The sequence below is a fragment of the Neofelis nebulosa genome, chromosome 1 (genome assembly GCF_028018385.1).
Source record: "Neofelis nebulosa isolate mNeoNeb1 chromosome 1, mNeoNeb1.pri, whole genome shotgun sequence".
Taxonomy (NCBI): Eukaryota; Metazoa; Chordata; class Mammalia; order Carnivora; family Felidae; genus Neofelis; species Neofelis nebulosa.
The window spans coordinates 115,617,171-115,642,031 of record NC_080782.1 but is presented as its reverse complement, the minus strand read 5'-3'; the positions used below and the strand labels follow the sequence as shown (position 1 = coordinate 115,642,031).

Sequence of the window (24,861 nt, the reverse complement as noted above, 5' to 3'; positions counted from 1 at the left end):
TACCCTATCAGTAATCTTCCCAAGACCCTCTAACTTGTCACCTTCACCAAGATGTCTCTCAGTTAATTCATGTCACATCAATTTAACTCAACTCTCCCAACTCTCCCAACTCTCACAGGCTACTCCCATGAATAATGTGGAATATAAAAGATGAACAAGAAGGAATACTTACGCTCAGGAGTTTTATAGTCTATATGGTGAATTAAACAAAACCCACCTAGAACTAAGACTGGTTGTGGTAACTGTTGTGGTAGAGGTGTTTGAAGAAAGGGAGCTTTGAAAGGCAAGCTTGGACCTCAGGCAAGACTTTCTGGAGGAGATAGTATTGGAGCTGATCTTGAAGGGCCTTGATGTGTGTGTGTGTGTGTGTGTGTGTGTGTGTGTGTGTGTTGTGCACAGCTATACAGGGTTAACTAGGAGGAAAGTGAAACATTCCAGGAAAAGATTCTTTTTTAATTTTTTTCACATTTATTTATTTTTGAGAGAGACAGAGCATGAGCAGGGGAGGGGCAGAGAGAGAGGTAGACACAGAAACCGAAGCAGGCTCCAGGCTCTGAGCTGTCAGTGCAGAGCCTGATTCGGGGCTTAAACCCACAGACCACAAGATCATGACCTGAGCCGAAGTCAGACTGAGCTAACTGACTGAGCCACCCAGGCTCCCCTCCAGGAAAAGATATTTTAAAACACGTGGAGACACAGAATTGCAGTGCATGGGTAATATGTGGGAAAATCAGAGTTGGAGGGGATTTTAGGCCCAGATGTTCACAAACTTTGATGTGTGTTAAATCCACCTGGGCAGCCTGTGAAAAATTCAATAGCCTAAGCCTCACCCTTGGATTTTACAAGCTAGGCTCCCAGGACTTGGAGGTGTTCATGATTAACCAGGGTCACACAGCAGTTGGACCAGCTGGAGAACCTGTTTTCAGGGAAGAACATGTTTTGGGTGTTTTTTGTTTTTTGTTTTTTTCTTTAAAGGGACCTGAGGTGTAAGATTTGTGAAGGGAGTTACAAGAGAAAAGACTAGAAAAGTAGGTTGAACTCAAGATTATGGATAGATTGGATGAAAGTCTAAGGAAATTAAAAGATTCCTACCAGCATACAAAGCCATTGAAAGCTTCAGAGGGAGAACTGACGTGGTCAAAGTAATCAGACGTGACCTAAGAACAAAAACTTATGGTTCAGCCTATTGATTGAAAGTGGAATTATAACTGGTTTCCAGGTTCTGAATCTTCCCAGCCAGCTAGGTCCTCTCACCCTCATCTGAAGCACATTCCTTTTAAGCTCATAAAAGCAGGGTTTTGTTTTCTGCTTACACAAATGATAAAACATCCATGAGGAGATATCACTTCATCAAGCATCTTCCAAAGCAGCTCATTAAACCCCAGGATGCAGAGTCAGTGGGAGGAATGCAAATATTCATCTAGCTCCTGACCCAAGGACAATACACACCAATCCCCCACCCCCACCCCGCTCTTCCGGTCTGCCCCATGGTACAGGCAGCAGCCCCAAGTCTACAATTGAGCATACAGGGAGAGTGTGGAGGGGTCACCACAGTGCTTCCCCATGGCCAGAACAGCACATCTGGAGTCTGCTCTACAGATACTGGGCCTCTCAACAGCTTCATGAGCAGATGGAGAGCCAGATACTCAGAACCATGTTCTTCTTGGAGGGCTGGGGGCTGGGGGCCTAGGTCCTATCAAGGGATGCCATGCATACTGCAAGCTGAGGGGGAAGGACAGCAAACATTTGAAACCTTCACTGCCTTTAGCTCAACAGTTATTTATACCAGTTAACACTGGCCTTGGGAGGACAACTCCTGTGGCCTGGGCAGATGCCCAAGGCCCTTATCACCTGCTTTTGTGTACCTTCACCATTTGCAAAATTCCCCCAGCTGTTATCTCAACATTTGTTCTCCTGTTTGTCTTCTGGAGGATAAAATATAGTTTGCACTGAAAGATTAAACAAAGACATCCTAAATGGAAACACTCATAGGGGACTTAAGATTGTAATTAAAATGTTGGCAGAATACCACATGCCAGAGAAACTATCACCTTGCAACAAATATTGGGATAAAATAACCCAAAATGAGGAAAATCTTTTTAAAGAACTAACTACATCATGTATATATAAATCCATCAGCATTTTGTATGAAAGGCAGAAGGTCAGAAGTAACATACCTTTCGCTAATACTGTGCTCAGAAACAGTGTTTCCCCCTAGGGATTCCATTGTTTTGTGTTATGCAGAATCTCCCTAGCCTGGAGGAAAGCCAGTGTTCCTAGATGTCAGCAGCACACCTCAGTTGTGGTTCAAGCTAAAAATGTCCTGAGAACCACTGCTGCAAATTTCAGGTGCATTTCAAAAATAATTTCCTTATATCCATATAAACATTCAAAATATTAGTAACATCTTCACTTTTCAGATGATGAACTGAGACTCCAAATGAATTGCTGGTTTTTCACGTGGCTAGTGAGGGGTGCTGCTGGCTCTAAACCCCAGTGGACTGATTCTAAATTCAGGTCCTTTTCTAAAATATCGTGCTGCCTTTTAATGGAGGTAGAGACTCAGACTTGATTTCAATCAACTATTATATTAAATGCATGCTACTGAATTGCTGTTGTTGTTATTCATATTTCTAACTGTCTTCTCAGGAGCATGGATCTTGTTACATAGAGGACACTTGGTTCCATGAGGTCACTGAGAGAAGGGTATAGGTAGGAATTAAGGGAAATGGGTTCATTTGCTTAACAGAGGGAAAGGATCATGGATCTCTCAGGGACAATAAAGAAGGTTGGGGAACAGGAGAGAGAGGCATTGGGAACTTGCGAGGCTTGAGTTATGTGACATGACACATTCATGTACTCGGACCCACAAGTCCCAAGCCTTGAGTACAATGTATTATTCACAAAATGCTTACAGAGTGATTATATATATATATATATATATATATATATATAATGTCAATTACACCTGGGTTGACAGAGACTGATGCGGAGACAGCATACATGCTCCCAGAAGTCAGAGGTAGAAAAGTCCATGAGAGTGTAAGCTCCTCTCTGAATCAGCAGAACTCAAGGGCAAGGTTTGGGCTTTTCACAGATGTGGAACTAGAGCATTTACCCAGGCAACTGACACCATGGGGGCACCAGTTGACATCTGAAGCATAGGTACCTCGAGTGAGGGCAGAAACATTGCTGGGTTCTAGAATAGTTTTCAGGTATTGCAGGGAGGAGAATCAATTTGTGTCAGAGATAACCCAGCTTGAAGCTCTCTCAAAGGTAATCTAAAGATTTGTCTCCTTATTTAAGATCCACATAATATTTGAAGTAACTGATCATAATAGGATCATAACAGCAATTCTCTGAATAGAATTAAAAATGGTGAGTTTGGGATGTGATGGAGACTCAGAAATAAATGGCTTAAAGCCATATTCAGTTAGTGGCCCCAGAACTGTCACTTCTAGAAGCAGGGAGAAGCCAACCATTTCAGGTTATTATCTGTAATAAAGACAAGGTGGTTATATAACTCCAGATTTCACTAAAATAATAAAACCACAGAAAGTGACTAAATCCATATATGGAATGAGGACCAAAGTTAAGCATAATTATCCAGTTAGGATTATTATACCTTAGGATTCTCGTATAAACATCCAGTTTGTTCTCAATAAAAATGTGGTGAAACCTGGCTTGTATTCCTTTGGACATACCAGTCTGTTCTTGTTTCATGCTGATCTGCTCTGGCTCACTGCTTTCTTGTATTCAAGACCTTATTACTGCTTAGAAAAGGTTCTTTATCTTTGCATGTTCAGTAATCTTTATGTGAGAAGCAGGAGAGGGTGGCCCCTGGTTGCCTGCCCAGTGCTGCAGCCAGGAGTCTCAGTGAGCTTTGCACCTGAGTGCTGCCCCCCAGGGGATCTCTGCTGTATAGCTCTGCAGCCATTGGGAGCGTGCTCATCCACTCCAGGCCAATAGGCACCACCTCAAGGCCCCCAGTGGTCCAAAAAGTTCAGAGAGTGGAATAAAAGAAAATCCATTACTAGTGCCAAATTTCATTACCTTTTTCTACCCTGTGGTTTCCAGAGGGGGTCTCTCAAATCCTCTCAAACCCTTGTCATCCCAATCATCTTGCCTAACCTCTTCCACCAAGGCAAGCTTTGGCCTGACATATTCCAGACACAATTAGTCAGTGTTTGACTCTCATTCAAATAATAATAAAAAAAATCAGATGGGCATTATGTTCTTTGAAGATGAACTTGATAGGCATGAAATCTCAAAAGAAATCCTTCAGGCATGAAGCCTAGGGTCCTCAGTGGGTCTCTCCCTGATTCCTGGGCAATGCTTGCCTATCACAGCCAGCACAGAATGAGGGAACACTCTACCCAGCTTCCACCCTTTCCTCAGTGGCTCTGGATTTGCAACCTGTTCAGGATCCAGTGGCTTATAAGGAAATACACAGAAAAGGAGCACAATTATTGCTCAAAAAGGAAATTCTCAGGTTCCCAGAATTTAAAGGGGTTCAGAAAATATCCCAGAAATCACAGTAACATGGTGTTTAGAGACAAGTGTTTAGAGACAAGGCCCCCACACAGTTATAACAATTGAGAACGGGGTATTTACAGAATGCTATCAGAGTCCCAAAATACCAAGAAAAAAAATACAACCTTAACCTAACATCTTTATCTAAATAAACCCTCGATGTCCATAAGTGAGTCCTTTCTGGACTCTGAAGCATGGATTTGAAATATGCATGGCGTAGCAATCCACCCAAGCCAAACTGGCCTTTTGGCAAATATGAAGTTTTTCTGGTACATGTTAATAGGCTCCAACCATTAGAAGTGAGAATGGGGGAGCTTATGTGTTCCTTTCCCCACAGCCTTATTACCAGGAGTTGTATTATAATGAAAACAACTTTTAGACAATATTCTGACAACACCTAGACATTAGGTTTAAAAATAGTCTTAAACCTTCTCTGTAGCTGAGAAGTCCCACCCTTTACCCTTGGGCCCTCTCTTACCTGGATCTGCTGTTCAGTATTTCCAATAAAAAGGCTTAACTGAATTTGAGGCAAACATATTCTGATGGCAGGTGTGGCCAGCTTGGTGCTGTGTCAGGCACAGGGCACTCTGTGGCAGAGCGGAAGAAATGAGGGCCAATTAAGAGGTCTAGATCTCAAGTCTGAACCATTTGTATTCAGCAAGCTGGGCTTGCTACGTGCTTCTACTTCATCCACAGAAGGGTGGTGGTTCCTTCCTGACACTACTAGCCAACCACCTATTTTGAATACTACTCATTTCACCAATTAAAAAACTATTTTAAACATCCCTAATGCTAATTGGTAAGCCTTCTCGTGCAGGTTTGGTTAATTGTATTTACATTGCCAAGTAACCATCTTGGAAGATGTTGATTCTGGCTAGGGTACTTCATATGCTGGTTAACCACTTCTACAGGGTAGCTCCCCAAGATATGGTATTTTAAAGGCTAGCTAACTGCAGTTAAGTTAGAGTTAACTGGTAAATACAATATGACACAATGTTCATATTGAAATACTAAACATCTTTTTAATGTTTATTTTTTATTTTTGAGAGAGAGAGAGCAGGGGAGGGAGAGAGAGGGAGACACAGAGTCTGAAGCTGGCTCCAGGCTCCACACTGTCAACACAGAGCTTGACGTGGGGCTCAAACCCCCAACTGTAAGATCATGACCTGAGCCAAAGTCAGACATTTAACTGAGCCACCGAGGCACCCCCATATTGAAATATTTTAAAGTAAAATGCCACACAGACAACATAACACATGAGAACAGTAAAAAGGCAAGGGAAGGTAAATGAGAGTTGGAAGCAAGGGAAGCAGTCTTGACTAACTGACTTTCTCCTTTGTTTATGAGAGCATGAATCCTACTTCAATAGGGTGCTGAGTTCCATGGAAGGACAGGCTCTCTTTGCTGGAGATTGGTTTATTTTATATGAAATAAATCTTAATTGGCCTCTTCCTAGAACTTTTTTATTTTAAAGATTAGAATTTCACTGGCCCAGAAGTATCCAGAATAAGTCAGACAACTGTACTCAGAGATTTAGAAAGAGAATTTGAGGGATGCCTGGGTGGCACCAGTTGAGCATTCTGACTTCAGCTCAGGTCATGATCTCAGGGTCTGTGAGTTTCAGCCCCACATCAGGCTTGCTGCTGTCAGCACAGAGCCCCATTTGGATCCTTGGTACTGCCCCCTCCCCCCGCCCCGTCTCTGCCCCTCCCTCGCTGATGCTATCTTAAAAATAAATATTAAAAGAAAAAAAAAGAAAGAAAGAGAATTTGAGGCAAGGGTCACAGAAATGAGTCTGTTTCAACCAATTCTGTATCTCCACTCTCCTCTGGTGCTTCTGAAAAGCAATCTAAAAAATTCTAGTAGAGAAACATCTAAAGGTGAAGAAGCATATTTCAAGTGTGTTATCAAAATTCCACTGATTAACAGGAAAATGTTATTGGTTGATCCGGGCTGAAGGGTAAAACTTTATCAGTATTTTAAGACATTCACCCAAGTTGTAAACAATTGTTCTTGCTGCCTCAAATCCTTTGTACAGTGCCTCAAATCCCTTATAGAACGTGGAGTATAAATAAAAAACATACATAGGCACATGTGTGCACACACACACACTCTTCTAAATATCTCTTATACAGTCAACATCACTGATACTTTATTTTAATACAAGGTTTAAAATGAAAATCAGGCAATGAAAGTCTTAAAATAATTTCAAATTAAACCTTGTTAGTTTTGAAATTATGTATTCACCAAACACCAAGTGACCTAAACTTTTGAGATTAAATCTCTTTTATAGAATACAATTCAATGAGTTTTTCCCATTTTGACTCCTTTTTGGAAGAAGATAGGGTAGAAATACATACAATAAAAACAACAAAGTCACATAATTATAATAGCAAACAAATCAATGCCTCAATCTTATGAAATAGCTCAGCCAACCTACAAGACTTCATTTTGCTCGGCTTTCTTTCAGCAGCTTTGATCTCCTAGATGTTGTATGGCCTCTGAAAAATCGCAGAAATAAATCAAAACGCAATACAAAAGGTACCAAGGGCAAGAACAGTGATCGTATTTTTGGTTTCACTGAGCTAAGACATTAGTAGGTTTTGGCATTAATCTACCCGCTGGTGCCAGGATAGCTTTTTCAAGCATCAGGGTTTTTAAAGAAACAAAACCCCAAGAGCCAGATGGTCAAGATATCCACATTTGATGTACATGGCCTGCCTATAGGGAGGTCTGTGTGGAGTAAACTAGTGCCCGAATGATATGGCAAAAGGGCCCCACAAAATCCCCATCTTCAAAATATCTCCCTTATTACCCTGTAATGGGTGCCCAAGCTTCTACCATTAAACATTTTATTTGTTGTATTTAAGATAGTGATTTTCTAACTCCTTTAAGCTGACAAAACTCTTCTTATCCATTGATTTTATTCAGAGGTCTCATAAACAAAACATAAAAGCACAGATGTTGTAGTTGAAGGAGAAGACCCATCGGATCAGGCCCACACTCCTGAGACACATCTGCACACTGCTACAACTCACTGAAGCACATTTGAAAAACCAATGGGTTAAGACAGAGTTTCCCAACTGATGTGCACAGAAGAGTTATAGAAGTTGAACATTATTGATCCCTTTGAGCCCTCCGTGGCCCACTGTCTCTCACTTTCATTTATCCCAGTGTGTGGAAAAAATATTGTATGTGCACTGGACATGAAAAGAGGTTGGGGACACTCAGATATCACCTCACACCAGTCAGAGTGGCCAAAATGAAGAAATCAGGAGACTATAGATGCTGGAGAGGATGTGGAGAAACAGGAAACCTCTTGCACTGTTGGTGGGAATGCAAATTGGTGCAGCCGCTCTGGAAAGCAGTGTGGAGGTTCCTCAGAAAATTAAAAATAGACCTACCCTATGACCCAGCAATAGCACTGCTAGGAATTTACCCAAGGGACACAGGAGTGCTGATGCATAGGGGCACTTGTACCCCAATGTTTATAGCAGCACTCTCAACAATAGCCAAATTATGGAAAGAGCCTCAATGTCCATCAACTGATGAATGGATAAAGAAATTGTGGTTTATATACACAATGGAATACTACGTGGCAATGAGAAAAAATGAAATATGGCCTTTTGTAGCAACGTGGATGGAACTGGAGAGTGTGATGCTAAGTGAAATAAGCCATACAGAGAAAGACAGATACCATATGGTTTCACTCTTATGTGGATCCTGAGAAACGTAACAGAAACCCATGGGGGAGGGGAAGGAAAAAAAAAAAAAAGAGGTTAGAGTGGGAGAGAGCCAAAGCATAAGAGACTGTTAAAAACTGAGAACAAACTGAGGGTTGATGGGGGGTGGGAGGGAGGGCAGGGTGGGTGATGGGTATTGAGGAGGGCACCTTTTGGGATGAGCACTGGGTGTTGTATGGAAACCAATTTGACAGTAAATTGTATATATTAAAAAAATAAAAAATAAAAAATAAAAAAAAAAGAAAAGAGGTTGGGGAGATCTAGGCAAAGACAGTGTGCTCTAAGAGAGGTTATAAAACTATATTAGTGCTGGTTATTAACACTTTAGCATGGACCTTCCCTCCCTCCCTCAAATTCTCAATGTAAAGGGAATATATATCAAGGAAATTAGGGAGATGAAGGAAAACCAGCACTCTTAGGAAAGAAAGAATTGAGTAGGAGGCCAGAGAAGAATGCTGGAAGCAGGCTTCTGGATGACCTGGAAGCCAAAGGTATGACACTAAGACAAGGGAAAAGGACACTCTGAGGAATGGAGAGGGTCTGCCGTGAAGGCCTTACTTTGCTACCTGGTGAGGATAAGCCCTGCTCCCCAGTGTCAGCTCAGCCTATGTTGAGATCATGCACTCAAACACATATTTTATTTCTGAGAGATTTTCACAGTGGAAGTGCTCACTTGGGAGACCCATGTAAGTGGTTCGTTCACCTGGAGGAAGGCAGACTTGAGTTTTGAAAGGTTCAATGAGTAATTCTCAGTGGAGACCCGTCACAGAGGAAGACAGGCCCTGACAGCCTCCGACTGAAAAAACAAAGCTGCTTCCCACCTCCTCCCTCCCCAGCATCCTGTCCTCTTCCCTCATTTCTCAACTTCTTTTCCCATCGTTGTGACTCACGAGTGTCAGCCAATGGAGTAGCTCTCCATTTTGCAGCCCTCAGAGATCTCATTGTGAGCCCTTTCTTCTCATCCCCATCCACTTAATGTCGGGCACCAATCCAGACACGATCCCTTCTCCAAAGGCGCCCCCTGAGGTGCAGCTTCCTGGCAGGCACCTTCCACAGGCAAAAATGATTTGCCTCTGAGGACTGATTCGCCAGACGGACAATCTGAGGTTTATGGTTTTCCAGCAAGGGGTTTCACAAAACCTTGCCAATGCCTCTTTTGCCATTGGCCAATTCCCTTTCACTGGCTCTCCCTGCCTGTCATCTGCTTTGTCAGCCAAAACCCTTTTCATTTTTCTCAGCTTCATCTTGGACTCAGGCCTAGGAAGGCCTGTCAAGAAGATTCCTGACGTACGAAGTTTTATGACTCTTCCACCACCATCCTGAGAGGCACCCTTGTTCTTCACCTCTGTGTGTTTCAGAGGAGTGCATTCTTGTGTCTTACATAGAGCATATCTGACTGAAATTCCAAATGAATAATAGCACACATAATTATTTTCAAATGAGAATTAAAATCAAATGATGTGACAAAACGATGGAAACAGAATCCTCAAGAGAAATCTAGGGGAAAGGGAGAAACAAGAGGAAGTGAGACTAAAATAGAAAATGTCCTTGTACAAAACTGAAAATCTTTAGGGAGAATCAAAAACTACACCCAAAAAGGTGTAGTTATTTAAGATTCAGGAGGCCTTGACTCTTGTCTGAATCCACTCGTCATCTAAGCCCTTCTTCTGAACACTCTGGGCCTGTCCCAAACGCACTTGCCTTTTTCTTCCCAAATTGCTCGTTATTTCTCAGCACGATCTCTCTGCGTCAGCAAAGTATACTGCTCGCTGCTGTTGCTCAAACACAACTTGCTGTATCCACCCGAAACACTTGCCAAGCATAGTTTTCTTCTCATGGAACAGGCCTGGCACCAATTTAGTTTTTGTTTGTCTAATTGAACACTTATTGAGGCTTACTAGGTGCCAAGCATGTTACATGCGTTATCTCATTTAATTTTCATAACAACCCTTACTGTCCCCATTTGAAAATAAGGACACATGAGGAAACGAGCTGAGGAAGTTGAAGCCATTGGCTCAAGGACTGAGTGACAAGAACAGCATTCTGACCTAAGGTTGGTCTGACCAGAGAGCTCAAGCTCTGAACCACAGCACTCTCCCTCATTGGCTCCTCCTTTGCTCAATGAGTTTAATGTTTAATGAGTTTAAAGTTTAAACTACTTTGAAATTTGGGACAGAAATGACCAGCACTCTGTTGGCCTTGGAAAATACAACTCCCAAGCCCACTGCTGTTCAGATCAGCAGGAAAACCAATCTCTCTCTCTCTCTTTTTTTTTTTTAGCAGACACTAACCCTTTCCAGCTGCCAGACACTGGAAGAGGGAGGCAGCTGAAACCCAGGGGACCTGCAGAGAGTCTCTCTTTGCATGGCCAGGAGTGCATCCTGGCCTTGGCTTGAAGGCTGGTGGCTCTGTTTCCCATTCCCCAAGATTCAATGCAGAGCCCTCTCCAGGGATCTGCTGCAACAGTTCTTCGAGAGGAAATGAGGATAATCCCTCACCCTCCACCCTTTGGTGCTCCTCTTAGTCAAGAGATTTCCACACCAACCCTGGCCTGACTTGCAGTGAAACCGGCTTAGATTCACTCGGTCACATCCTGAGGCTCCAGTCTACCCTGTGGGGAACAGGTTCCTCTGCTGTTCTCCTTTCAACCAGCTGGCTCATACATAGCAGGACCAGCCCCTCCCTCTTGTCTCATTCTTCCCTCAAAGTAGTTTTGTTTCAGAGGCTTCCTTGCCTTTTTTGGTTTTGGGTGGTGGTTGTGGTCACCCACTGCCCCTTAGTTCACCTCAAGAGATTTCAGTAACTTTGAATCACAGGGAAGAGGGGTTGGGGCTTTAGTTCCTTCCCTCACAGAAGATCCCTAAAGTTCTCATGCTAATTTGCTCCCACCACTCTCAGACAAGTTCAAGTGCTTTTCAATATCTTTAAAAAAAAATCAAACTTCACTGGGGCATCTGGGAGGCTCAGTCGGTTGAGCGAATGACTTGGTTTCAGCTCAGAATGTGATCTCATGGTTAGTGGGTTCGAGCCTCACCTTGGGATCTGCACTAACAGCACGGAGCCTGCTTGGGATTCTCTCTCTCTTCTCTCTCTCTCTCTCTCTCCTTCTCTCTCTGCCCCTCCCCCCCCCTTGCATGCATTCTCTCTTTCTCTCAAAATAAATAAACTTAAAAAAAAAAGTAAAAAAAAAATCAAGTTTCACATCACCCTGCTACAATCAGAACTCAGTTCTCAGGGGAAGCCTAACTACTTCACTGCTCCTTTGCTTCTACCACTTAGCTCTTAGATTAATTTCAGTCCCACAAGCAACCTAAAGTTTGTGAACCCATCCAAGGCTGTTAGTACTCCTCAGAGCCCAATAATTGGTGTTCACTGACTAGGGCCCTGGAACAGTCTATGTCTTCCTTTTTTCCCTTTTCTTTTTCTTAGCAATGTTTGGAGCAAGGATGAGTCTATTATTGGCAAGGCTGTTCGGACTCTTCAAAGGAGAAATGTCAAAGGCAGGATCCTGTGGGGGTTGTAATTATTTTATTCTCAACCATCTTGCAGCCTTTCTGTACCAGACCTCTCATATGTAATATAATGTAGCTGAGTCATATTTCTAAGTATTTTATCTTCATCTGCATCCCCAAGGGACATAGGGAGCATAGACTAAAGACTCAGGATGAGCCTGGGAAGGTTCAGGGGCTTTAAAAAGAGCTGATGAGCATACATTTGGGAGAGATTCTCTTCCTTTTTCTGCTCTTCTTTCATCTGATCTCAGTTGGTGCCAGCCAGCTCCCAGCCTCCTGGCCCAGCTGCTGCCCTTGGCTGCATAAGTAGGGGCATTGTGTGGGGGAGGGGTATGTACTATTTCTCTTTAACCTCTGTATTCATCCTGCTTGATTACCATATACACCATGATAGGTTTTGCATTGTCAAGGCCAGAATGTATGAGGATGTTCCTTCCCCTTTGGGTATTCTATGTTTTGAACATAATACACTGTCAGGAGGAGGCACAGACAATAAAAGTTATTTATTTCTTAATTAACTTCTGTTGCCAGGCATTTTACATAGAGTGTCTTATTTAATCTTCACAAAAACACTGCAAAGGAGATTTTATTCCATTTCTTTAGGAAATTAAAGATGAACAAGGATCATGGGCCATAGTAACATTTTTTCTAGATATGTCTCCTGAGGCAAGGGAAATAAAAGCAAAAATAAACTATTGAGATCATGTCAAAATAAAAAGTTTCTGCACAGTGAAGGAAATAATCTACAAAACTAAAAGCAACCTACGAAATCAGAAAGGGTTATCCAATAAAAGGATAAAGAACTGATACAACTCAACTGATATATAAAGAACTGATACAACTCAACACCCCCAAAACAAATAATCCAATTTAAAAAGTGGGCAGAAAACATGAACAGACATTTCTCCAGAGAAGATACACAGATGGCCAACAGATACGTGAAAAGATGCTCAACATCACTTATCAGGGAAATGTAAATAAAAACCATAATGAGATATCACCTCACACCTGTCAGAATGGCTAAAATAAAAAACGCAAGAAAAAACAATTGTTGATGAGGATGTGGAGAAAAAAGAACCCTCTTCCACTGCTGGTGGGAATACGAACTGGTACAACCATGGTGGAACAGTATGGACGTACCTCAAAAAGTTAAAATAGAACTACTCAATGATCCAGTAATTACACTATTGGGTATTTACTCCCCAAATGCAAAAAACACTAGTTCAAAGGGATACATACACCCCTATGTTTATAGCAGCATTATTTGCAACAGCCAGATTATAGATATAGCCCTAGTGTCCATCAATAGATGAATGGATAAAGAAGATGTTTATATAGATGGGTATATTTATGAGTGAATAATATTCCATTGTATATATGTATATATACATATATTATTAGTATATATGTATGTATATATATTATAGTATATATGTATATATAATATATAATTAGTGTATATATTATATATATGGATTATGTTATATGATTATATATAACATATATAATCATATATGGTTTTTTGGTTTTGGGTGTATATATATGTATATATACATATACATATATATACACACAATGAAATATTATTCACCCATAAAAAAGAATGTAATCTTGCTATTTGCAACAATGTGTGGATGGAGCTAGAGAGTATAATACTAAGCAAAGTAAGTTAGAGAAAGACAAATACAATATTATTTCACTCATGTGTATAATTTAAGAAACAAATGAACAAGGGGAAAAAAAGAGAGAGAAAGAGACAAACCAAGAAATAGACTCCTAACTATAGAGAACAAACTGAGGGCAGGTGGGTGGGGCGATGGGTGAAATAGGTGATGGGGATTAAGGAGTGCACTTTCTGTGATGAGCACTGGGTGATGTATGGAATTGTTGAACCACTATATTGTACACCTGAAGCTAATATAACACTGTATGTTAACTATATTGCAATTTAAAAAATTATTTTTAATTAAAAAAAGAAATTTTAAAAAAGGATGATTAAGGAGCACCTCGTAAGTAGCTTAGCTAGCAAATGGTGGAGCAGGAATTTGAATCTGAAGTCCCACTGTCTTCCCACTGCTTGACTCTTCCTAGTAGGTGGTGGCTTCTCACCTGAGCTACAGCCTTCCCTTGGGGGAGTTAGTCGAGGCAAAGACAGCATGCTTCTCTATTTGATTATCCTTTTTCAATCACAAAATATGAAAGAAGATAAATCTAAGTATTACGTACTATTACAATGTCACTTCAATGGATGACTAATTTTAAAGCAAAACTAAACACTTCCCAATGTAATTAATTCATTCTATTTATTGAAGTATGGTAACATCTCACACTTGAATAAATCCTGAATTTCTAACTCACTCTCAGATTTTCAGTTTGGAAACGTCTCCAGATTCCCTTAATCACTAGAAAGTTCTGCAGCTTTGGTATCACCATCACACCGCCAGCATCTCTGTAAGGGTTCTTCTAAGGTGATGAAGCAAGACAACTGTAAAAGTCAAAGCCTGTCTTTGCACCTATTGAAAGTGAATCATCTAATTGGATTATTGTAAGGATTAAATGAGTTACTAGATTCAAAGTATTTAGACAGAAAGATCTCAGTTAATTTTAACTATTATTATCAATAATGTTTTCAGCTGTCCTAAAAAAAGAGATGTATCCTTGACTACTTTCTAGTATTGCTATTCAGCTGGCAGTAGAAGACAACACTGCTTCATCAACTTGAGGGGCTACGTGGACCTGGGAGAACAGTGGCACAGTCCCACGTTTGGGCAAAGGACAGAATTAGTGTGGACAACTGGGTACTCCTTGGCAGTGTAATATGAGACTGCACTCAAAGGAGAGGGAGACTCTTTTGATCCAGCTCTGTCTTTTATAGTATAAGTTATCATCTTGTTATAATAAAAAAGGATCAAAACACAGTCTTTCTAGAGAGGAGAAGCATTTCTTTTGTTTCTATTTATTCATTTTTTGAGAGAGACAGAGACAGCATGAGTTGGGGGTAGGTATAAAGAGGGAGAGGGAGAAAATCCCAAGCAGGCTCTGCACTGACAGTGCAGAGCCCAATGTGGGGCTCGAACAATGAAACCACAAGATCATGACCTAAGCCAAAAACCAAGAGTCAGACCCTTAACTGACGAAGCCACCCAGGTGCCCCAAGAGAAAACTCATTTCTAATTTCAGCAGCACGACTCCAGCCATGGAAAGAAAACTGCATCTTATACTGGAAGAAAATAAATAAAAGTATTAGTAGTAGTTATCTCTGGATATTAAGACTACTATAAACAGTTTTATTTAGTTTTGGGGGGCACTTCTCTATAACTTCCAAAATATTTGATGAGTATACTTTACTTCCACAATAAAAAAGTTAAAAAAAAATAAAGTTACAGGAATTGTATAAATTCATACCCAAGGTTCCTTCTAGTTGGTCTATTTTCTGTCAACATTTATTTTTATGACAGCCCTTAGGTTCCCCCATCATTTTCTTTTGGATATACTAATGAGATGCCAAAATTAATGTTTATCTTAGTAAGCCTCATTTCAGGAGCAAAAACCTCATTCTTAACTTCTCTTCTGACAGTGTGCCTCTGGCTGAGACTAAAGCAGGGTAAATTGGACAGATTCTAGGAAAAACAATAGAGTTTATTGTAAATAAAACCCAAAAAAAGAGTACAGGAGTACTCAGCTCTAGACCAGGAAGCCTAACATTACTTGTTTGGGCTGAAGCTCCACAAGTCAGTCTATCTGACATCATCCTAATTTGCAACATTTTGCTCAAACACTTAATCCTTCCCAAAAACCCCTGCATTCTATTAAATGTCTCTATCTAATATTTTACGGACTTGTCAGCCTGCAGAACTCTTCCAAATCCTTGTAAGACAAACTGAACTTTTAGACTGAAAAATGAACTCAAAAGACACCAGAAACTTCACAATCAAATGAGACGCTAATGGAAGATTAAAAAAAAAAAAAAATCCTTCTCATTGCATTTAGTTTTTTTTTCTACACATAATTTGGAATGTTCCTTTTCAGAAAATACACCCAGAAAGTCTTAGAATTAGTGACTGATTAAAAAAATGCTTCTCTAGGGGAACAAGTCCATTATTTACCCAAATCATTACTTCAATAATAAACAGGTGATGTGGTGCCACTTAAGGAATAATTACAGTCAACGTTTCTGTAATGTAGACACTGGTCTAAGCATTTTACACATAATTAAATCATTTGATTCTTCTAACAACCTTGTGAGGAAAGACTTTGTTACCTTCGTGTTACAAGGGAAGAAACAAAGACCCAGAGAGATTAAGGAAGTGGTTCAATGTCACATAATCATCGAGTGTAGAATTAGGATTTGAACCTTGGGCGGGTTGGCTCCAGAGTCCATGTTCTTAACTACCGGGTTATGTGGCTTCAACTTGATTGTCAGAGATAGAAAAAGGGGTGTCATGTGGACTACTGGACAGTTCTTGGCCTCTGTCAGCATCCCCAGCAGCATCACCACCACCGTCATCACCAGCAACAACCGTAAATACTGTATATATACTCATGGCCTAATCCCTGAACTATGAATGTAACATTGTTTGGAAAAAGGGTATTTGCAGATGGAATTAAATTATGGATCTTGAGATGAGTAAATCACCATGGATTAGAGGGTAGACTCTAAATTCAATAACAAGTAAGTATTTTTCTAAGAGAAAGGCAGAGGAAGATTTGAGACAGAAGAGAACACAGAGAGGCGAAAGAGAGAACATAACCATGCAGGCAGAGATTGGAGTAAAGTGGCCTCAGGTGAAGAAATGGTGACAACCATTGGAATCTGGAAGAGGCAAACAATAGATTTCCCCTAGAGCTTCCCAGGGGAGGAGAGGTCCCGCTAGATTTCAGACTTCTGGACTCCAGAGTTGTGAAAGAATATATTTTGTGGTAATTTATTACTTTAGCCTCAGGAAACTAATACCTAGTGCTTTCCAGGTTTCAAGGTGCTTTAGTATATGTGATCTCATTTGATCCACATACCCCTGCACCTCATAATAGTTCACTTTGGGGATCCAGCTCCACCATAAAATGACTACTGGACCTTGTGCGAGTCATAAGTCTCTCTGGTCTCTATCCCTTTATTTGTAAAACGGGTCTAATAACAATGCCTGCCCTGTGCCCTTCAAAAAGATGTCAGGAGGCTCAAAGGTAAAGAATTCATGTGAAAAGTTGTCTTTGACCCAGAGCTATTTTTATGCAGGAAGTCTTGGGTGACAACTAATTCACTGCCTGGATAAGGATGTGGGCACTGTGAACATACACCTGCTGGGGCATGGGCATGCTACTGCCACCTTCTCCAGGACCATTTGTTGTCTGAACCCAGTTTCTCCACTGGGAATCATTGGGAAACTAGGACAGGGACAGAAATTTAACAAGGCAAAGCTCTGCTGTGGGTCCAGTGATTGCATGAGCTGAAGATTGGTGTCATAAGGCTGGCTTCTCAAGAAACATCTGGTGTAAGAGCAGAAAAGCAGAGAGGCTTGTTGCCCAAAAGCCCTTGCTCTCTGCATGATCAGAAGCCAGGGACCACCCCAGAAGGTGTGAATGGAAGTTCATTTTCCTGCTGACCTTTCATTCCTAAGCCTTTGGGTGATGATGGCTCTGAAAGGTGGTAATTAGTGCCAATCGAGGTGATGTTTTTGTGAAGCTGACACCTCTCCATTAGGAAATGGACTGAAGCCAGTGGACCAGCCACTCAAGCAGGGCACAAAAAGCTAAATAATCAATGCTTGGCCAAACCTTGCACAATTAGTGTCTTCCTCCAACCATGCTCTAGTGCACAGTGGAAACCCTTGCAAGGATGGAAAATGGGAGCTACAGGGTTGAATGGCACCATAAGCCTTGGAATAGAAATATAAACAATGACAAGGAAGAAGAAACACAATGGGAGAGAGAATAGGAATGGGGGCAGGGTAAGTCAGTGTGCTTGTACGGGAACAGAATAAACCCAGGCGGAAGAGACTAGCATGTATTAAAGTCAAAGGCACTACTCTAAATTCAGTACAAAGCAATTTACTGATTTTTAATGAATTATGTCACTTGCATTCTGTCAAACTTCTTGCCTCCTGTTCTTCCACTCTTTATTCAGTCTCCACAGGTACCTAGAATTCTACTAAAACTTGGCTTCATTAAGGAACAAAAGCTTCACTCCAGTTATTACAGTACCTTCTAACTTTCTCCTCTTTTTCTTTAGCCCCAGCCATACCTTTGTCCACACTTAATTACAAGCGATATTTAAAATTTTTTTTTTCAACATTTTTTTAATTTATTTTTGGGACAGAGAGAGACAGAGCATGAACGGGGGAGGGGCAGAGAGAGAGGGAGACACAGAATCGGAAACAGGCTCCAGGCTCCGAGCCATCAGCCCAGAGCCTGACGCGGGGCTCGAACTCACGGACCGCGAGCTCATGACCTGGCTGAAGTCGGACGCTTAACCGACTGCGCCACCCAGGCGCCCCACAAGTGATATTTTAAAAGACAAATCTGAATGTGTAACTCTCATGCCCAAAACCATCACTGGCTTACTCTTTCTATTTTACTTAAGACAAAATCTAAGATCCTCAATACAACAAATAACACTTTCTGGCTGCTGCTGACCTCCCCAAGGCCAACCTCAAGCAGCTCCCCTTATCACTTTGTCCTGTCCTTTGCACCTTTCTTTGCTGGCTTGGAGGCCTTCAAACAAGTTACTTTATATGTACATATGGGAATATATATGTATGTGTGTGTATATGTATGCATATATTATGGAAACAGACAGTCAAATTTGATACATATCTAACCAAGAAAGATATATTCCCTTAGCCTGGGAAGCTCTTGCCTCTGCCCTGTGCCTGACCAATTCCTACTTCCTATCCTTCTGACACACAGTAAGGTCTTCCCAAGCCCCTGCTCCTCACTTTTGATCATGTTCTCTTTATTACTCACTCTAACACTGCTCTTTCTCTTTTTCCTTGATAGCACTTACCACAACTGTTATATATACATGAAATATAAGTGTATATTAATATATTAACATACATATAAGTGTTGTTTGCCTTTTGGCCCTCCCAAAGAGGTAGGGACATATATGCTCTGTTTCCTGCAATAAAGCCACATACTTTACCCCAACTCCAGATATTCTGATATTCAGTTACTCAGGAATTAGGGTGGGGGCAGGGTTGGGGCATTGACAGTTTTTCAAAGTTCTTCAGGTGATTCTAGTGTGCAGCTGGGGTGGGGACTGTTTATCCATCCTTTCAATAAGGAAGGAACGAAGGCCCAGAGAGGTCATTGACTTATTCAAGGTCTTCAAGCAGCTATTAGCAGTGGAAATGAGGACTCAGTGGAGCCCTGCCTTTTTATACACTATAATGTTCCTTCACTTAACTTGGAGAAGCTTTGTGAAAAGGATAGAGATTCCTTTCAATTTTTTTGCATTCTTGCAAAATAATTAACTCGTACCTGTTTGCATAGGATTTCTCTGGTTTTAGTGCTATAAGAAGGCGGAAATGGAGGCACCTGCATGGCTCCATCAGTTGAGTGTCTGACTTTGGCTCAGGTCCTGATTTCATGGTTTGTGGGTTCAAGCCCCGAAAAATTGGGGTCTCTGCTGTCAGCCCACAGCCTGCTTCGGATCCTCTGTCTCCCTCTCTCTTTCTGCCCCTTCCCTGCTCTTTCTCAAAAATAAATAAATAAACAAACAAACAAACATTAAAAAAGAAGGGGGAAATAATGCTTCTTACATAATTGTGAAGGTTAAATAAGCTAATATTTGTAAAGCCCCGAGCACAAAGCCTGAGGAGTTCTAAGAGATCAATTAATATTAGCTTTTAAAATGTTACAAGAGTCTTTGGAAACGAGGTAGAAACACTCTTCCTTCTTGCCTTCCTGCCTGCCTGCCTTCCTTTCTTTCTTCCTTCTTTGCTTTGTTCTTTTTTCTTAATACAGGTGTAAATATACAATGGAGATGTCTCAGGAGGTGTAAAAATTGCTAGAGCAATAAAATACCTCTTTTTTTAAACCAGAACTCATTACTGTCTGTCAACTTTAAATGCCACCCACACATCCCTAGGTAGTATAATTTCTCCCTACCAAGTGAAAGCATTTCAAGGTGCTCAATCATTAAACAGCTACTTAAAACAACTCTCTTTCAGGGTTTCTCTTTCCCTTGGGCATCCATGCTTGTTACTTTGTCAAAGTGTCTATTTCCTGGAATCAGGCTTCAGCAGACTGCCTGGATGTTGCTTTACCAGACTCATTGTTTTTGTAAGGCAGCACTGGAGTCCTCGGGATACCAGCTGAATTTAATCCATGGGGTAGCTCTGGGAATCAGGAAATGATAACTATGTGGAACTTACTCTGCTAGCATTTGCTTATTAATTTGTTTTTTGTTTATTTTCCACATAGGCCAAACAAAAGATGGATTTGGGGACAACTCCATCATGGTAACTGGGGTGTTCATTTAGTCTTATCTCACTAGTCCTGGCTATCCTTGTGTCTTTAGCAAATCCATATTAGAAATGACAGTTCATTTGTGAGTCCATGAACTAAGCAGAAATGCAGCAAATCAGAGAATTTTTGAGAATGGGGCTTTGAGGATTACCTCATCCAACCCCCTTGAGAATATTGCTCATTTAATATTTTGTTAATGCAACATTTTGCAATCTATCAGGAAATTCACTAGTATCATTGCCCATCAAATAGTGACAAGAGGACTTGGGGAAGCTGCAGATTTCGATATTGTAGGGAAGTGGGTAGGTGAGGGGAGAATAAATTTTGTGTGGGCACACACCAGGGAGCAAATCAGCAAGGAAGGGACGCTCTAGGATGATTGGCAATCAAGAAAACATTAAATCTACAAAGTGAAAACCCATCTTTTGTGAAAGAAAGCAGATCAGCAGTTGCCTGTGGCTGCACAACCACCACTGAACTAGTTCCTCAAATGAGTGACTTGGCATCACCCTTGAACCCTGACCAATCAACTCGGTCACAGGTCCTACAGATGCTACCCTTTAGATGTTGTTCATAATCAACCTTTTCTCGCTATCCTCATGGTCACTCTCTTGGGTCAAAACTTCAAAAATGTTTCCTCTTTTTTTTTTTTTAGGTTTTGAGTTGGGGATGGAGGTGTGGAAAGAGCTAGACTTTCATAGCCATTCTCAAGATTTTTGTTGACTTGAACCTGAGTATGATGTGAGATTAAATGATTTTAAAAGGATGTTTTCCCCAGAGTCCTAGAAAGATGCTCAAGAGAACATAATTGAATGTATGGAGTATAAATTAGAACAGCCAGGAAATAAGGTAAGAAGACCAGTTGGAGGGTCCTAAAAACAGGTAAGATGTTTGAAGATTTGACCTAAGACAGTGACCATGAGGATAGCAAGAAAAGTGTGATTAAATAAAAAAAAATATAAATAAATGTGTACAAGGCTGGGCCCTGTGCTTGGCATACTACTGGATTCAGGAGAGGACTCTGAGAGTGCTGAATAAAGCAGCAAGCCATTTCTGACAGAAATTCTACACAAGGAAATCCCTTAGCCTAGAACATGCAAAGGCAGACAAAAAAGATGTGGAAATCTGCACACACACACACACACACACGACTGTATCAGCATTTCATCACTCTCATGAGTAAGTGCTACTTTCTTGACTCTTTTATCCCTTGTAAATGATCCTGCTCATAATGTTTATAATAAGGCGCAGCAGTAATAAAAATGATGAAAGATAAATGGATGTATTTAAAAAGTAGCTGTGCAAAAGATTGTTTATGTTGCATGGCAGACCATTTTTCATACTAAAAGTGGCTAAATTTCTCTACATAAATCATGATCATGTTCACTGCTTTTTCCTGTAAAGACTTAACTGAAAATGCATTGTCTTCTCTAAACTCTTCCAGGTTTAACCTCTAGTCTTTGTATATTGGACACTGGTTAGCAACAAATGGCTTATTGTTGATTTTATCTGAAGGTGAACCGCTTCTCTCTGGGGGAATGCTAATTCATGAGAAGCCCACAGAGCTCTTTTTTTTTTTTTTTTTTTTTTTTAATAAAAAACCATTAGTATTCATTTTTGGCCTTGACATAAAACAGAGAATAGAGGATTTGGGATCCAAAAGACCAGAAGCAAAGACCCTTAAGAGAGATTCTGTTTCTTCCTATTGTTATGGAACAAAAAGGGTGTCAGGACTGGCCTTCATTGCTCTTTTCTAGGCCTTCCTTTCTCAGTAATTCTTCCCAGTGAGGAAGAATTACTGTTTGTTTCTATACCATCAATCTCTCCATCTCTCCACACCCCCAACTCTCCCCAGCTGACTACTGAAATCTAAAGATGTTTATCAGATATTTCTCTTGCTTGTATTAAGGGTTTTGGTGGATTAAGTCAGAACAAACTTGTCATATACATAAGCTTTATACAATCATCATCACCAACACCGATTTCAACATCTTCATAAATAAGAACATTATTATAGTGTCTATTTCATATTGATCATTTACTACATTACTGGAACTGTGTATGAATTTTTCATACATTATTATCTCATTCAATACTCACCACAACTTCATGCAGTATGCAGTAATATTGTTTTCATTTCATGTATGAGGAAGTTGGAACTTGGAAGTTTAAATGACTTGACCAACGTCTCAGAGGGTGAAAGTAGCAGAGCCAGGACTGAAACCAGGGCTCTCTGATTGCAAACCCCATGATCTTTACCACTGTACCATGCACATAAGACAAGTACTCTTCATTGTTTATGGCTTTTTACTTTAGGAATTTTTTGTGGCAACACCTTATTCCCAGGCCTAATTTCATGGCCACCTAGAGGCATATACATATCCTACCAACTCATCTTAAGGCTGTTCTGAGCAGAATATAATTACAATGGTAAATCTTTTTTTTTTTTCTTTTTAAAGTGGCCATTCAAAATAAAACATGTAGCAGTTCTTACCCTCACTAAGTGTGATTTGTGGAGAGCTGATTCTTTGTAATCTTAATTCTTTTTTTTTTTTTTAATTTTTTTTTTCAACGTTTTTTATTTATTTTTGGGACAGAGAGAGACAGAGCATGAACGGGGGAGGGGCAGAGAGAGAGGGAGACACAGAATTGGAAACAGGCTCCAGGCTCTGAGCCATCAGCCCAGAGCCCGACGCGGGGCTCGAACTCACGGACCGCGAGATCGTGACCTGGCTGAAGTCGGACGCTTAACCGACTGCGCCACCCAGGCGCCCCTGTAATCTTAATTCTATATTTTCTGTTCCTGAGTTGCTTTTCTAAAAAGCCTTTATTTGGAAGCATTAAGTCAAAGAGGGAAACTTAATGTGAATTTAAGAGCAGATTAGTTTATATTGATTTTGAGTTTTATTCCAGTTCTGTATTTGAATATCACTTAGTAAGCAAAACAGTAGCAATCTTCTTGACTATAAGGAATAAATTATAAATTCCCATATTCCCTAAAATAGACTTTACAGAAATAAACTTCACTGATATGAAGTTAATTTGAATCCATTTACAAAAAATACATCAAGTATGCATATATTTAACAAGAATGTACAATACTTGTACACTGAAAGCAACAAAACATTGCTGAATTAAAATAGCAGAATTCACTGGGAGAGATATACTATGCTTATGGACTGGAAAACGTAACATTGTTCAATGTCAATTGATCTATAACAGAGAATAAAGAGGTTCAGAGCATGCCACTCCAAAATATGCCACTTTGGAATAAGGATTATTTTGAGCTGAAGGCAGTTAAGAAAAAGCAGCCACATGGGTCATGATCTCATGGTTCGTGGGTTGGAGCCCTACATCAGGCTCTTTGTTGTCAGGGCAGAGCCTGCTTGGGATCATCTGTCCCCCTCTTCTCTCTGCCCCTGCCCCACTTGGGCTCCCCTTTCTCTCTCTCAAAAATAAATAAACATTAAAAAAAAAACAAAATCTTTATGTAATACAAAAATAAAGAAATAAAAAAGAAAAGAAAAAGCCACAGGACAAGCTCTCTGCCCTCCCCCTATCTGTATGAAACCAAAACACAAATTCCTACTGTTGAGTTGTTCTCCTCCTATTTCCTTACCAGGAAGGGGGGCCCTCCTTATCCTTTGAGGTGAGATGGCACTGACAGTCTATAACAAACAAAACGCACTAACTAGACCTCATCATCCATTAGCTTCTCTATATATTTACCATCCCACAGTTTGTGACCCCTAAAAGCCTAAACCCCTTTTCCTTTATTGTCACTTCTCTACAAATTTATCTTCCTTTGTTAAAATGCTGTCTAAAATCCACATTCTAACCACTCCTTCCATTTATTCAACACTGAGTTTCTCCCATATGTATATGCACCACTCATGTTAATAAACTTGGCTGTTTTTCTGTTGTTAATCTATCTTTTGTCAGTTTACTTTTCAGTGCCACAGATACAGAATCCAGGAGAGTAGAAGGAAAAGTTTTTCCTCCACTATAGGGTCAAAAAACTATGGCTCATGGGCCAAACTATGGTTCATGGGCCAAAGCAGGCAGCTTTGGAACCTGCCAGGTATGGAACGTGGCCATACCTATTTTCATTTATCTATTGCATGGCTCTTTGTGCCACCCCCACCCATCTAAAATACAGTAAAATGTTGGATTGCAAATAACTCGTTATGCAAGTGTTCCACATGACAAGCATACATTTCTAATAAATTTTAACTTGATAAATGAGTGATGTCTTGCAATATGAGTCGTACATGAGGCCGAATGTCACATGATCACAACTGAGCCACTGGTTCTTGAAATTCACTTTGGTATACAAGTGCTTTGGATTACAAGCATGTTTCCAGAATGAATTATGCTCGCAAACCAAGGTTTTACTATCTGACCCCTTAGAGAAAAAGTTTGCCCACTCCTGAGCTACAGATGTAGCATAATCTCAGCTAAAATCCAACAGACATTTTTGGCATGTAAAAACTGACAAGCTAAGGGGCGCCTGGGTGGCGCAGTCGGTTAAGCGTCCGACTTCAGCCAGGTCACGATCTCGCGGTCCGGTGAGTTCGAGCCCCGCGTCAGGCTCTGGGCCGATGGCT

The 24,861-nt window shown here is 40.7% G+C and overlaps 1 protein-coding gene across 3 annotated transcripts in view; it reads right to left on the bottom strand.

Annotated features, from left to right (window-relative positions):
- Positions 1-24,861, bottom strand: part of ANKRD55 (ankyrin repeat domain 55) — a 528,797-nt gene that overhangs the window by 144,150 nt on the left and 359,786 nt on the right. The window contains exon 1 of one of the 3 annotated variants that reach the window (XM_058732224.1): positions 5,012-5,323. The exons of the other annotated variants lie outside the window; for them this stretch is intronic. The gene's annotated coding sequence lies outside the window, so the exon portion shown is untranslated. Of the gene's footprint in view, positions 1-5,011; positions 5,324-24,861 lie in introns of those variants that run through there. 3 annotated transcript variants of the gene reach the window in all.